The sequence below is a fragment of the Rousettus aegyptiacus genome, unplaced genomic scaffold (genome assembly GCF_014176215.1).
Source record: "Rousettus aegyptiacus isolate mRouAeg1 unplaced genomic scaffold, mRouAeg1.p scaffold_m13_p_2, whole genome shotgun sequence".
Lineage (NCBI taxonomy): Eukaryota > Metazoa > Chordata > Mammalia > Chiroptera > Pteropodidae > Rousettus > Rousettus aegyptiacus.
In genome coordinates, this window is record NW_023416295.1 from 117,032,223 (window position 1) to 117,049,262 (window position 17,040).

At 35.1% G+C, this 17,040-nt stretch overlaps 1 pseudogene; it reads right to left on the reverse strand.

The window, feature by feature from the left end:
• Positions 1-12,380: 12,380 nt before the first annotated feature.
• Positions 12,381-16,801, reverse strand: LOC107504403 (annotated as a pseudogene).
• Positions 16,802-17,040: the final 239 nt, after the last annotated feature.

Below are 17,040 nucleotides of genomic sequence, written 5' to 3' on the forward strand. Positions count from 1 at the left end.
GTGAAAAATAAAAAAAATAAGAGATCGTAAGCTGACAAGGTCCTTGCAATCTGTGAGGTCAACCAAAGGTTGCTTTATCTAAAAAATAAAATAAAATAAAAAGTGGGAACAACTCAAATATCTATGAACTAATAGATAAATAAATATGGTTCGTGCATTTAATGGAATGGAATATTATTCATCCATAAAAAGAAACGAAGTACCGATACATGGTACGACACAGATGAAGTTTGAAAACATTATGCTGAGTGAAAGATGACAACCATAGAAGACCAAATATTATATGCTTCTATTGATGTGAATTATCTAGATAGGCAATTCTGTAGAGATAGAAAGGGGATTAGTGGTTCCTAGGGTGAAGGTGAATTAGGGAGAAATGAGAAGTGACTGCTATTGGGTGACAAAAATGTTTTAAAATTGATTGTGGTAGTGACTGCATTTATCTGTGAATATACTGAAAATTGCTGAATTGTGTATTTTACTGGGTACATCATATGGTTATTAATTACGTCTCAATGGAGCCGTATTTTTTTAAGCAACCAAAGAAAAAAAGACTTCTTACACATGGAGGAACAAGGAATGACATCAGAATTCTTGTCGGAAACAATACAAATAATGAAGATATTGGAGCAATGAACAACAAAAAATGTCAATCTGTTTTTCTATTCACAGAAAAATATCTTTTGAAAATGAATGCGACACATTAAACAGGTCAAAAATGACATTTCAAGAGAAATGAAAAAATGGATTGAATTAAATGAAAATAAAAATACAGATTATTAAAACTTATGGGATGCAGTGAAAACAGTGCTTAGGGAGACATTTACAGCATTAAATATATACATTAGAAGAGAAGATCTAAAATAAAAAATCTAAGCTTCCACTTAGGAAACTAGAGAAAGAAGAACAAATTAATCCTAAAGTAAGCAGAGGAAAAGAAATAATTTAAATTCGAGCAGAATTCAATGAAACCGAAAATAAGAAAATAGAGAAAATCTCTAAGAAAAAAATCTCATCCTTTGAAAAGATCAGTAAAATCAATAAATTTCTACTAAGCTAGCCAAGTAAAAGAGAATGAAGACACAAATGTGCTAATTAGTACATATGCTTATCATTACACCTATTGATCAAAGATCAACCTTGAAAACATGATGCTAAATGATAGAAGTCAGTCAAAAAGGAGAACATATTATATGATTCATTCACATACAATGTCCAGACTAAGGAAATATATAGAAACAGAAAGTAGATTAGTGGGTTGCCTAGGGGTGGATGGGAAGAGGGATTAGAGAATAGGTGAGGGATATCTAAAGAACATCTTGTTTATTTTTGAGGTGATGAAAATGTTTGAAATCAACATTGGTAACAGATATACATATCTGTGAATATACTAAAGACCACTAACTCGTACACTTTCAATGGGTGAATTGTATGGTATGTGCACTATATCTCAATAAAGGTATCTAAAAAAAAAAAAAAGCAAGTGCAAAACTTTGTACATAGCAGGCTAATATTTGTGTAAGAAAAGTTAGGGAAAATAGTTGCCCAAATATTCCAGCACAAAATGCTTACCTATGCATACTATTTCAGGGAGGACACAGGAAACAACATATTTATTGCCTCCAGGGAAGAAACCTGCTGGCTGAGGGACATATTTGGAAGAAATTTTACATCGTATTATCCTTGCGTGCCTTTTGAATTTTTTACCATAAAGCTACAAAGTTTAAGCTTTGGAGCACCTGCTTGCAGGGGCCCTTCATAAAGCCTCAGAAGGGGCCCTAATAATGTTTACATGGTCATATGTTTTTGCAAAATTTGCAAAAATGAGATATGTAAACTTCAAACAACTACTCTTGCTGGTTCTTTCCACTCCAAATTCCCCTCCATTCACTTCCCTTTTTATGTGATCTGTGGTGGAGGGAGAAGGGGAACCTGGCTGTAAACATTTTGGGGGATGGTTAAGGAAAAGTAGGTCTAAGAGATACTTTTAGTTTGGGTTATATGAGTGACAATCATTTGCATGTACAGTTAAATTATTGCTGGCTGACCTGGTGTACAAATTACTTCCAGAAATCTTATTACCCACTGTGCCAATTCATCTGGCGTTTCAAAAAGAAGGTTGGAAGTTATATTGCACAATGAACACATCCTACCACACTTGGCACTGTATAAGACCATGTTCGAAGTGTATAGAGTCACAAGACCATCTGAGGAAATTTTTCTCAGTTGTCAGTAGATTAAAATTGTAAGCGGAAGATTAGGTTCTCATTAATACATAGTCAAAATAGAAGCTCTTTCCTGTCAGAAATGTACTTAACACTGCAAATATCATGTCATTAAAAAAAATTTTTTTAAAGTGGTTTCTGACCCTGGTATTCAACTTTCTAGTTGTTTCTCACTTGTAAAACGTTAGAAACATTTACCTAAATGTTTTACTATCATTATCATAAATTATTCATTTCATTATATTTTTTTTATCATTTTAAGTAATATACAAAAAAAGCTATTCTAATTCCATTTCTGAGCCTCATATCAGTACTGATCCTTACACCATCCTTCACCATTCCTATCTTCAAAATAGCACATATCAGAGATATCCATTATATTAAAATATTTGTTAACAAAAACTAAGGTTTTAATATCATGGCACAGAAATGTCAAAATATGTGTGACAGAACGTCTTGCTTTATTCCAGGCAATGGAAGCAGCATAATGTAAAGACATGAAGACTTTAAACAGTTTAATCCATTTAGTGAAATACAAGTACATAGCTAGAATATATGGCGCAAAGGGGGCACAGCCTAAGAAGGTTCGGAAGTTCAGAAGGGTGAAATGATGAAGGGTCAGAATAAAGAGATTCAATTTTGTTCTTCTTGTGTATGAGCATCAGGAATTCCATGAAACACTTTGAAACTCTATCCAAAATGCTGTATGTATATAATGTTCACTTTTCTAGGAAGAGAGTACATAATTTTCACTGATTGTCAATGGTCCCCCAAAGATTGTTATGGCCTTGCTGCCATGAGTAACCATCGAAGAGGATTACATGGTTCATACACTCAAAAACTTTTGTCTGAGTTTACTATATGCCAGGTACTGTGCTTCCTGGTTAAAAAGAGGAGGATGATTTGGAAAAGAGGTAGAGTCAGGATGTAGTCACAGAAAGGCAGTTTATAGATTTTGGTAATCGAGGCAAGTGAAAACAAGTTGAAATAAGATAATAAAAATAGGAATGCAAAAGAGATATCAAAAAACCCTTACATATGGATTCTTCAGTTTATCCCAGCATGCTTTTGTGATTTATCTCTGTTGATGAGTGTATTAGTAGTTCATTACTTTTTATTGCTAAGCAGTAATCCATTATATAGATATACTATGATTTATCCATTCACCTATGGATGGATATTTGGATAGTTTCTATTTTTTAGTTATTATGAAAAAATCTGCTATGAAAATTTGTGTTCAAGCCTTTGTGTATGTTTTCACTATAGGAGAATACCTGGGTCATGTGGTGAGGATATGTTTATAACAGAATGTTAAAACTGTGTTCCAAAGTGGTTGTGTCAATTTACACAACCAACAGCAGTTCCAGCTCTACAGTACTTAGTATTATCAAATGCTACAATTTGTCATTCTAGCCTGTATATTATTACATTGTGGTTTTAAGTTGCATTTCTCTAATAACTAATGATACTAAACATCTTTTCTTGTGTTTTCCCAGTCATATATCTTCTTTTGGGAAGTACAAGTTCCAATCTTTCGCCCACTTTAAATTTAGCATAGTTACTACTGAGGTTGTAAGGTTTTAAAAAAATATTTGCCAGGTGTGTATCGCAGATCTTTTGTCTATTCTGTGGCTTGCCTTTTTGTTTTTTTTTTTTTTTCAAACAGTATCAAGTAGCAGACATTCTTAATTTTTATGAAGTTCAATTTATCATTATTTTCTTTTATGGTTTGTGCTTTCTGTGTCCGATTAAAAAAAATCTATGCTTATCCTAAAGTTGAAGAGATCTTCTATGTTTTTTCCTAGAAATTTTATAGTTTTAACTTTTATATCTAAGTCTAGGATGTATTTCAAGTTAATTTTTATGTACAGTATGAGAGTAAAGGTCTACTTTTTCAATAGGGATATCCTGTTACTCCAGTACCCTTTATTAAAAAGATTTTCTTTTCCTCATTGAATTTCCTTGACATCTTTATCAAAAAACGATTGGCTATATAGGTATGGATCTATTTCTGACTTGTTTTGTTCCATTGATCTACATGTCTACGCTTATGCCATCACCACACCATTTGACCATACTAAGATGTATTATAGTATATCTTGTACAAGTACATCTTGAAATCAGGTAGGACAGCTTCCTGGTTGTTCGTTGGCCAATCTCTCGCTTCACTCTACAAATGCATGGGTTGATATTCAGCAAAGACTCAAGTAGATCCCTACTCAGATTTCTGAAACTGTTTTTCTGTGCACCACCCTCTTCCCTGGAAGTGTGCTCTGCTTCCTGCTGCCTAGGTCTCCTTCATGTTTATTCTGTTGCAATGCTACTTGGGATCCCTTTACCTGTACTGCATCCAAAAATGTTCCTGCTTGTTGTCCAATGTCTCAAAAACAGTCATTTTAAAATTATTGTCCAATCTTCTAGGTTTTTGTTGTTGTTGTTGTTGTTGTTGTTGCTTTTTTGGGGAAGTAGGGTAAATCCACATTCTGTTATTCCATTACAGACAAAACTGTATTGACTATTCCTACCGTAAAACTGAAGGACATAAGGAGCCATTTGAGAGTTTTATCAACATGTAGGTAGTAACTGAAAATATTGAAGTAGATGAGCTCACACAAAATGTACGACATTATATGGAAAGAGAGTCAAGGCAGTGAAGTGTGTCAGATTGTTAATAGCTAGGAGAGGCTTCAGGATTTGGAGTTATTTTTATTTCTTTAAGATGGGAGAGAAATTAAGCATGTGAATTGAAAGACTGCTCTCAAAGCTTCAGAAGCTGATCTGAGTACATAATTAAAATTTTAAATGAGAGTTTGAACATTGGCATCCTATTGGCTCAATATGACACATGGATTATGCTTTGGTCAGCACAATTTTTTAAAAAATTTCAGTTGGCAACCAGATTTTAAAAAGCTGAGATTTTATGTAAAAATCTGATTTTTTTTTGTTTCTCTCAAAAAGTTAGGCCCATCACTGGGTCTTCATCTCTACAAGATGTCGTCCCTCAGATGGAACGTGTGCTCTATAGTTTGTGCCCACCCCATCACTCCCAGCTGGCCTGCTTCTCTCATTTACATCACCTATTTGTCCCATGAATATGTCTGGATTTGTGTCCTTCTGCCTTAATAAATGGCTATCTACCAAGTAATTTTACATTTACTAAGTAAATTTAAGGTCTGTATGGAAATCATTAAAAATATCCACAAGAATTTCAATTTTCCTCTTCCACGAATGTGGCTGAATTGCACTTCCCACCCACCTTGAGTTTAGACAGTCATGTGTGGTGAGCAGGATAAGGGCTTCCCAAAGATGTCCATGCCTTAATTCCTGGAATTTCTGAATGTACTATGATACATAGCAAAGGGGATTAAGGTTAAACATAGAATTAAGGTTGTTGATCAGATGGTCTTAAAATAAGATCATCGTGGATGATAACCTGGATGAGCCCAATGTAATTACAAGGGTAGAAGAGGGAGGCAGAAGAGGCAGTGTCAGAGTGATGCAATATCAGACTCAACTGGTCACGGCTGGCTTTGAAGATGGAACAAGACCATGAGCCTAAAAATGAAAGCCTGTGGAAGCTGGAAGAGGAGAAAGCACGATAAATCAAAACCAAATTCTTCCCTAGAACCTCCAGAAGAGATGCAGGTCTACTGACACCTTGATTTTAGCTAACTGAGACCTATTTTGGACTTCTGATCTCCATTACTGTAGTAGTGTTGTGTTTTCTAAGCCATTAAATTTGTGGTCATGTGTTACAGCAATAATAGGACACTAATACATCATGCAACTTATTTTAATGAAATGTGAGAGTAACATTTAATTGCCCTCGTGAGACACCACTGCACTGCCTTTGACTTACCATTGTAAATTGTAGAAGATAGAGATGAAGTGTTCATCCAATGTGCATCCCCGAATGAGCAGTCATCCAGCAGGGACGTGTAATACAAATTCAAAAAACAAAATACCTTTGTTTTTAAGCCGCTGAGATTTCAGGATTTTAGTGTAGCATAACTTAAACTATTCTAACTGAAATGACCATCTAAGGAAGGTATCATACAATCACGTTGTTATTCTTACCATATAAATGGGGGGTAGAGGTGGTTGTTTTAACTTCTAGTAAACACTGCACCCTCATTAAAAGGAACAGTTGCATAAGAAATGAGGAAATGAAAAATGTTGTCCTACTGCTCTAAAGTGGGAAAGAAAGTCCCTCAAAATCCTTAATGTATTTAACTTAATTTTTTTGATAATAGTTGGGGATGGGCCCATCTTGGCTGAAAACTCTCATACTTCCCCCATCCCACATACAATTTCATAGTGTATATTATGTGATTATCTCTTCATACGAAAGCGATTTTGTAACATATTCTATGGAAATGGAAAGAGAGTTCAGTGTTTATTCTAGAATGGTTGATCAAAATTTATTTTTTGCTATTGGAGATATAAATAAATAAAAGTTTCAGTCTCACAATTAAAGGTAATTTCAAGTAAAGGTTTAGGGCGGTTTCAAATTTGACATAACTTCTATCAAGTTTTTTTTTCTTCATAAGGAAGCTGTCAGATTTCAGGGCATTTCAACATTTTCTTGTGCAATGACTAACTTTAAGCAGTTTTTCACCAATGTCCCTGTAGTGACATGAGTTTTGTGTTATTTTTGTGTCAAATCGGTAAGAAACTTGTATTTTTTCCCCAGCGTTTTCATATTATTCACTCCTCTTCTTCAATTGTATTATCAGACAATCCAAAGCCTATTAATGACTTGTATTATTAATTCCTTATAAATTATTGCTTTTTTATAAAAATTTGTTATAATTTGCAAATCAATGTGAGAATTTTTATTCATTTATATGCTCATTTAAAAAATAATTTTTGTTTCATAATCTATTAGTTTTTTATTTGAATTTTCCCTTGGTTTCCTTTCTTTTCTTGAAAACAGCATTCTTGAGATACAAATGACATACAATAAACTGCACATTTTTAAAGTATACAATTTGATAAATTTATATACATGCACACACAGGAGGCCATCACCAGTCAAAAGAATGAACACATTCTTCACCTCCAAAAGATTTCTTGTGTACCTTCATCAGAATTCGTTTTGCAAAGATTTTTCTCCCAGTCTTTTCTTCATTTTAGTCATCTTTTGAAAAGCTTAAGTTTTTAAATTATGTTGCCATGAAAATTTTTTTTCTTCTTCTTTTCTTGATTATATTTTTGGTTTTGTATCTAAAAAATTCTGCCTAGTATCCAGGTCACAAAGATTTTCTCCTATTTTTCTTCTAGAAGTTTTATAGTTATAGGTTTTTCATTTAGGTCTATCATCCATTTTATTTTTTGTATGTGGTGTGCAGTATGGATTCAAGTTCATTTTTTCACACATGGGTGACTAATTGTCCCAGCACCATTTATTTGTAAAAGACTATCCTTTTTCCACTACACTGCCTTTGTGCCTTTAAAATATTTTTTATATTTACAGAAAAGTAGCAAAGATAATACAGAGAATTCCATCACCCAGTTTCCCCAATGTTAATCTCTTAGTTTTGATAAATGAACTGGAGTTATGCAAGATGTTAACATTAGTATATTACTAGCCATTAAATTCTAGACTTTATTTAGATTTTGCTAGTTTTTCTAGTAATGACTTTTTTTCTGTTCCAGGAACCAACCCAAGACACCACATTGCATTTGTTTTCATGACTTCTTATGTTCTCTTAGTATATGTGCTGCCAAAGTGTGTGCACTTTTCTTAGTTTACACATAAATCAAATAAAAATGCACTAGACCAAAGTCTTAAAACAGACAAGAAAGAACATTAAGTATTACCCTAAGTTCTAATAGTTGTGGCTATGAAGATTTTAAAGCAAAAGAGAATTTCCCTTCAGAGATCATAATGAACAGGGGCATTTTTAAATAACAGATATTTCATTGGAATCATCAAAATAGTTGCTGTTTTTAATCCATGATCATTTCAGAAAATATTAAAACAAGGAAAGCAAATTTAACATTTATCCATAACACTTTATTAAAAATTAATCAAAAAATGAGAAATATATACAAAATTAGGTGGTAAATAAAACAAATTATACAGCGATTATAGCCCATTATTAAAGATTTTATTTCAGATATGACAACCCTGATTACCATTTTTGATTATTGTATAATATAGTTATGACAGAAAACCCTATGAGTGATTTTTAACTTTCTTGTCAACTAAAAATATTTAACTGTGGCTTTATTCAATAAAGTAAAGCAAGTTCTGGATGATCTGAACCTGCTGTTGAATGACATTTATGGTCAGTTGTGTGACAAATATAGCTGTAATGAAAAGTGTGAAAAAGGCATTCTTTAAAATCATAAGTACAGGACATGTGCTCTATCTAGGTAATTCATTTAATTTCATTGGAGAAAATGTCACTTCCTCACTACAGGGATTTGTTTACTTGGATTCAACATTTTGCAATTATTATTTGTATTCTTTTCAGGTTCATCTCACAGATGAAGTATTTTAGAGACACATACCAACTTAGAAGATCTGCCCATGATAAAGCTCTTCAAACTCTGCAACATGGGTTCAAAAACATTTTAAGAACTCTAAAATATATTTTCCGAGAAAAACCCTGATTATAAAGAAGACACAACGTGTTTTATTCTAAAAGTTGATAAAGTTCAAATGTGCCATTAAATTTCTAAAATAAATATAAGCTTACAGGAAAGCTGAAAGACTATTGTAATGAACGGTTTTCCCTGAATCATTTGAGAATTGCTAATGTCCATCACATTAGGTGTATTTTTACAAACAAGGACATTCTCCTACCCAATCACAATCGAATCAGAAAATAAACACATACCTTATTACCATCTAATTCTCAGACCCCATTCGAGTTTTGTGATTGTGATTCAGTTTACAATCACATATTGACTTCGTGTTATCTTTTCAGGCTTTTTAGGCTAAAACGGTCTTAACTTTTAGGACCTTGACAATTTTGAAATTATGGTAATTTACCTGTAGAAATGTCCATCAGTTTTGGTTTGTCTGATTTTTTTCCTCATGACTAGATTCAGGTTATGCATCTTTGGCAGGAATACAACAAATATTAGGCTGTGTTCTTCTCAATGTATCCTATCATGGTTTCCATTTGTCCTGTTACTGATAATATTGATCTATAATTACTTGATGAAGGTGGTGACTATGAGGCATCTCCACTAAGTTAACATAAATTTTAATTAACATTAAAATTAATGTTTTTTTGAGAAGATATTTAAGCTATGCAAATACCCCATTCCTTATCAACACATCTCATTTGTTTACATCTTTATAGACTATACGTCTTATTTTTAGTGTGTTAAAATCTTTTATTATCACTTTTCCTTGTAGTTTTAAAAAATGAAAAAATACTAATATAAAATTTAATTTCAATCATTTTAAGTGTATGGTTTAGTAAACTATATTTGCATTGTTCTGTAGCAGATCTCTAATTTTTTCATATTGTAAAACTGAAAAACTGAACCTCTATATCCATGAAAAAATAACTTGTAATTTCTCTCTCCAAGCCCCTGCTAACCATCATTCTATTTTTTTTCCATGATTTTGACCTGAAATCTGGAATCATGATTTTGAATGGGGACTACTCTAGATATCATCCAGTACTTATACTTTTGTGACTGGCTCATTTCACTCAGCAAAATGTCCTCAAGTTTCTATAGCATGTGACAGGATTTCCTTCTTTCTTAATGCTAAATAGTATTCCATCTATGTCTTTATCACACTTAATTTATTCATCCGTTAATGAACATTTGGACTGCTTTTACATCTTAGATATTGTGAATAATGCTGCACTGAACATGGATGTACAAGTATGTCTTCAGTGGGTTGCCAGATCATATGGCAATTCTAAGTTTTTTGAGAAAATTCCATGATGATTTCCATAGTGGCTGCACCATTTTACTTTCCCAACAGCAGACACAAGGGTTCCAATTTCTCTACATTCTCACCATCACTTGCTTTTTAATTTAATTTTTTATAGTGGCCATCCTAATGGGGATGAGGTGATATCCCATTGTTGCTTTGATTTGCATTTTCTAATGATTGCTGATGTTGAGCATCTTTTCAAGTGCTTGTTGGACATATGCATGCATATCTTCTTTGGAGAAATGCCTATTCAGGTCATTTGCCCATTCTCTCATCGGGGTAATTGCTTCTTTGTTGTTGAGCTGTTAGAGATCTTTATTTATTTTTGGATATTAACTCTTTAGCAGAAACATGACTTACCATTTTCTCCCATTCCATAGGTTGCCTTTTCATTGACTATTTCCTTTAATGTGCAAAAGTTTATATGTTCGATGTGGTCCCATTCATCTCTTTGTTTTTGTTGCCTGTGCTTTTGGTGTCATATTCAAGAAACCACTGCCAAATCTAATGTCATCAACTTTTTCTCCTATGTTTTCACTTAGTAGTTTTATAATTTTAGGTCTTATATTTAGGTCTTTCACCCATTTTGAGTTAAATTTTGTATGTTGTGTAAGGTAAAGGTCCAACTTCATTCTTCTGCATGTGGCTGTCCTCTTTCCCCAAAACCTTTAGAGAGGGTCCTTTCTCCACTGTGGACTAGGGACCCTTGCTGAAGGTCATTTCCCCATATGCATGATGATTTATTTCTGGGCTCTCAATTGTTTCACTAGCTCATGTGTCTGTACTATCACTTTTTTGTTGCCCAATGTCCTCGATTTGGGCAAGGGAGCATCCATTCTAGCTGGCTTCTGAGTCATTTTGATGTTTCCATCATTCTTTGAGAAAGCCCTTGCTTTCTGGCACAAGATATTTTGTTCTCAACATTTACTTGGCCTGTGACAGCCTCAAAATCAGCCATTTCTCTAAGGTACCCTGATTCTTTTTAGTGGATATGACATTTAGAAGTCAAGATCTGGATGCTAGGTATGTATCCTCATTGGTATTAAAGTGTCACTGTTCCTAGGCTCTCTCAGTGGATAGGAAATATATTTATGTACATAAAACTCCAATCCAAAACCACAGGGTTCATTCTAATTTCCACCTTTTATGTATTTTTAACTCTCTTCTCAGACAGTGAGAAACTCATCTTCTATTTTCCTTTGCCCTGTTTAATCAGTTCCCCCATATGTAACTAATGTCCCGTCTCCATTGCTACCCTCTTACCCACACAGATATCTCTTCTCCCTGCTTGGGCTCTGCCACCCCGTACCAGGCCTCCCTCACACCGGCTTATAGCCTGATTCCCTGTGCCGAGTTACTTCCATGCATGCTCTTCTCACCCTTTCAGGCTGACAACTGACTTTCGTCACCTTTCTCAGGCCCTGACTCCCCACGCCAAGATGCAGCCTATCAGTAACCTTAGGTTATAATATTCAACAAGCCTGTTCCTCCACATGAACATTTTGGACTCTAATTTTCTCTTCATCCCCCTGAAATTCGCACGCATGCACACACACACACACACAGGCTATCCCTTCCCTTCCCCTCCGACACACACACACACACACACACACACACACACACACACACACACACACACACACACACGACTACCCCGTCCAAGTAGACACACTGCTCATTCCATTGGGCTCTGACAGCTTATGTAAGGCTGCCCCCATGTGGGCAGCCTCATCACCTTGCTTGGTCTCTGACACCACACTCTGGGCCTGCTACCTGCACGAATTCCCTCTTCACTTTGCTCAGGTGAGGCCAGATCACCCTTTTTTATTCTCTGGAATGTTTTGGTGTTATTTCTTCCTTAAAAGTTTCAAAGAATTCACCTGTTGTCTTTTTTTGTGGGAATTATGAAATTCAATTTCATTAACAGACAAAGGACTACTCACTTTTCTTCTCCTGTCAGTTTTGGTAAGTTGGTTTTTGCCCTAGGAATTTTCCCAGTGAATATAAATTTTCAAGATTAGCACAATTGTTAAATGCTCTTATCTTTTAAATTATACAAAACTTACATTCATTCCCCCTTTTTCATTCCTGACACTGGTTAGTTTTACCTTCTCCTCAATCTGTCTCTCTTTATCAGTCTCACTTGGGTTTATATATTTTGTCTTTTCCAAGTACCAGTTGTTGGATATGTTGATTCTCTGTTTACTAGTTCAGTAATTTCTGTATTTATAATTGTCTTCCTTCTATTTTTTTTTTTTAATTTGCTGGGCGGGGGTGGGGTGTTGTTTTGTTTTAGTTTAAATGCATCTTATTTTTCGACTACTTACATGACATGTTTTTTTCTTAAAACAACGGCTCTACTCCAAATAAATCAGGTCAAAATAAATGAAGAGCTCAAGACGACATCAGTCCCATTTGTCCTAGTCCTGCATGTGGATGAAAAGCAGCAGCCAGTTATGATAATGACAGGTAATAGACCTAAATTGCCAAACTTGTTTTTCCATTTCTAAACCGTCCTTAAAGAAAATCAAATATGAGGTCACACCATCTGCACAGTACTCCAGCAGAGCAACCATGCTGTCTGGATTCAGGTTTTCACCAACAAAGGATTGGCAGATTTTTCAAATTAGCAAGGATGTGCTTGATTTGTTCTGCAGCCCCTGTCCTGAAATGTTCTACTCTTTCTGGTCTCTGTTCTTCAAGCTTCCCTTTGATTGATTTAATGTAATCTTTGATGTACTTCTTGTAGGCTGCTTTTGTGAAGCTGGTTTCCTGCAAATGATGGTTCATTACTGTGCTTTTAGTACCTTGCCCTTCAGGACTTCAGCAGACACATTTCCACCATTGAAGGAGTCATCAATGTTACCTTTATCCTACTGACATCTTTGCCTCCACCTCCAGGCACAGCCTATCTGCGATCTCCCAGATCTTGTAGATGTCTGAGAACATCTCATCGTGGCTGATAAGGTTCTGGTAGATGATCATGATGGTGATCATCTACCAGGAAACAACTGCTGTGTTGGTGGAAAATCAAATTTGTTGTTGTTCTGGTAAGTGATTGAGAGAGCTGCTTAGATTGGGGAATAGCAAACATTTTCTGTAAAGGACAGATAGTAAATATTTTAGGCTTTGTAAGCTGTACAATATCCATTGTTACTAAGCTGCTCAAGTACAAAAAGCGGCTCGAGACATATACATAATGAACGGGGTAAGCTGGTTTTTCCAATAAACCTTTATTTACGACAGCAGGCAGAGAGCTGGATTTGTCCTATGGGCCATATTTTGCTGACCTTTGGCTTAGATCATTTGATCTCTTATAGATGTTTCCATTATCTGTTATTTCTATTGGATTTCATCCATGTCTTGTCTTCTGGTAAGTCAGCTTATTTTTGACTGAGTGCCAGAATCACTTTTGATGAACTGTATAGATAGTTTGAAGCTCCGGATGTTATTCTTCCTCCTGATAACTTACTTTTGCTTCTGCCAGGCAGGTAGACTAATGTCACTTGCAGTCCCTTTAATCCAAACAGGAGTTGAGATAATTTGAAGCTGGATGAGCCCTTTTGGGTCCCAAATTAAAACTTGAGGTGCATACTTTTTCCTTGCAGCCCTCAACTCTTAATTTTTGTCCCTTTGGCCCCAAACATGTTAAAAAGTGTTTAACTTTAGACCTCTTGGTCTCTACTTGCAGAATTGGAAGAGGTGATCTCAAATGCCAAACCCATGTCTCCTTTCCTAGATTTTAACCACACAGTTTCTCATGCATTGCTTGCTTTCAAAAAGATATATACTTTCTCCAGCTTTTCCAGTTGTTTTCAGTAACAGCAGGCCCAAGACATCTATTCTGCCATTGCTGGAAACAGAATTCTCTTTGTCCTAACCATTCTGGATCAATATTTCCTAGTATAGAGTGTGCCTTTTCAATGTATATGCTGTTCGGTTAAGGAAATTATGTTGATTTTCTACTTAGAGCTTCAACTATAAATGTTAGCCTTTTTGCCTGCCTTACTCTTATTTCTGTAACTTTAGAATTCTTTTTTTTTAAAGCAATAATTCTTCTGTTCAATAATTTCACCTTCTGTTATCTTGCCATCTATATTCTTGCATTGCTTCCTTTCACCATAGTAGTAGGGTGATCTCCCCTTATCTGTGGTTTCACTTTTCAGAGTTTCAGTTACCTGCAGTCATCATGGTCTAAAAACATTAAATTTCCCAACCATCGACATCATCATGGCTCCATAATCCAGGATCACCTAAAGCAGATAATCCTCCTTCTGATGCATCATTATAAAATCAATAGTAGTCTAATGTTACATCACAATGCCTGTCATTCACCTCACTTCATCTCGTCATGTAGGCATTTTATCATCTCACATCATCACAAGAAGGGTGAGTACAATATAAGATTCGGAGAGACCACATTCACATATTTTATTACAATATACTATTATGATTGCTCTGTTTTAGTTATTGTTAATCTTACTGTGCCTAATTTATAAATTAAACCCTATCATAGAAAAAATCATAGTTATGGAGGGTTCAGTACTATCTGAAGTTTCAGACATGCACTGGGGGTCGTAGAACATATCCCCAGTGAATTACGGGGGACAAGTGTAATTGTTTGTTGATTTTGATTCGTGGTAAACATTTGGCTGGCTGACTCCTTACATTTGCAGGGCTTGGGGCAAGAGTGCAAATGGGAGCCCCTGACCATATGTCTAAATTTAAAAATTCAAATCAAGCTTTAAAACTATTACATAAAATACATGTTACCCTTCTACCTTGACAAATACACCTTCAAAACAACAAAAAATGTGTAAAACTATGGTTTTTATATTATTAAAATTTATTAAATATCAGAGAACTAAATTTAATTATTACTGCACATTTCTAAGTGTTCTCTTGATGGACCAGCAATGTTGGTATACAAAATAAAATAAGCACACATATTTCATAAGTTACATTACTTATTCCATGAATTTTATTGTTTGCCTTTATTTCAGCACAACCACTTAATAATGTTGTTAAACTACCTTCACATAATTTGAATGCCATTGACAGTAGTGACCTACAGGATTACAAATTTAAACTTAATTTTATTAAAAGTATACCAAATGTATACAAAGGCATATAAACTTTGGTAGACTTTGAACAGAAGAAAATCAATGCTTGGCACTTAATGGGAAATAACACTTTAGTTATGCAGGAATCTTGCATTTGTGCTGAAATGAAGAATTTGATTGTCTTTTGTTTCCTAAAACTCGACACTCCAGTCCTCCCTCATCTATGAAGCAATGTTAGTAGCAGTACAATCCAAAAACCTGCCATGGTATTTGGACATAGGTGCCTTTTGTTTTGAAGATACTGGGCAAAGGATTTGAAGAAGCATTTCCCTAGGGGCCTGAATGGGGATATTCACACAAAAACAGAAGAGTTATTAATCGTATTGTGCTACACTGAGCATCAGATCCAAAGTGACCAAGCTGCTTATTTGTCCTATAAGAAATGTGTGTGCTTATCATATGAGGGTCTCTCCAAAATGTGGATCCCAGAGGAAGGGCCCCTTTTGTCTGGGCCCAAAGACAGTCCTGGTATTGTTATAATTTTCATCTTCTCTATGAAATGTTTTTCTGGTTACTTTTTTGTCTGATGCCAAGCTTTACTGCTCTTCCTCACATCTTTTCCTTCAGTATCTTCATATCAGCGCGATGCCAAATGCTTCACAACATATACCCTTGCTGGCTCTTTCTAAAAGTCGCTACCTATCCCTCTTCTCCCACTACTCCAACAGTCCTGACCATCTGCACCTGTTCTCTGCACCGTGCAGCCCCCTGTGGAAGGCTACCTCGATTATACCCCTCTACCTCTCTGCCCCCAGAACTACGATGGTGGATTTTGTTAATGATTTCCTTGTATTACTTTTTTATTATTTTCCTCTATATAGGAATCTCTAACACAAACGTTCACAATTTTGCCTGTTTTGAAACTTTATATAAATGGAATAAAACTGTGAACTGTAACTTGCTTCTTCCAGTCAACATCATTTTAAGATTCATTTGTTACTGTGTGCAGCTAGAATTCTATTTTCAAGCTATTTGGTACTTCACTGTACAAATGTCCTACTATTTATTTACTCTAAGGTTGGTGGACAGCTGAGCTGTTTAGTTTTGTGCTACTAGAAATAATATTGCCATAAGCATTCTTGTAAAAGCCTTTTGGTGCAGAGATATGAGTTTCGCTAGTGTGTGCGCAGTGGGTGTGTGTGAATATTACAAAGCAATGCTAATTTTCCAAAGTGGTTGTATCCCCCTTCCAGCAGCATTTTATTTTTCATTTTTAATTATTTTGTTAGTTTCAGATATGCCATACAATGGCTAGACATTTGTATAATTTATAAAGTGACCCCCCCCTCCATTACACTAGCACTCATTTGGCACTACACAATATTACAATATTGACTATATTCCTCATGCTGTACTCTACATCCCCATGACTGTTTTGCACCTAATTTGTACTTCATCCCTTCCTCCTTCCACCCAGACCCCGAATCCCTCTCCCCTCTAGCAATCACGGTTTGCTCTCTGTATCTGAGTATATTTTCATTTAGTTTTTCTTAGATTCCACACATAACTGAAGCCATATGGTATTTCTCTGTCTTATTTCACCCAGCATAATACCTTTTAGGTCTATCCATGTCATTGCAAGTGGTAAGATTTCATTTTTTTATGGCTAATATTCCATCGTATGTTAAGTCCCATAACTTCTTTATCCAATCATCTATTGATGGGCACCTAGGTTTCTATATCATGGCTATTTTTCATTGCACCACAATTCTAGCCAATACTTATAACATTTTTTTCCCCCATCTCAGGGTGTGAAATTATACCAATTTTAATATGCATTTCT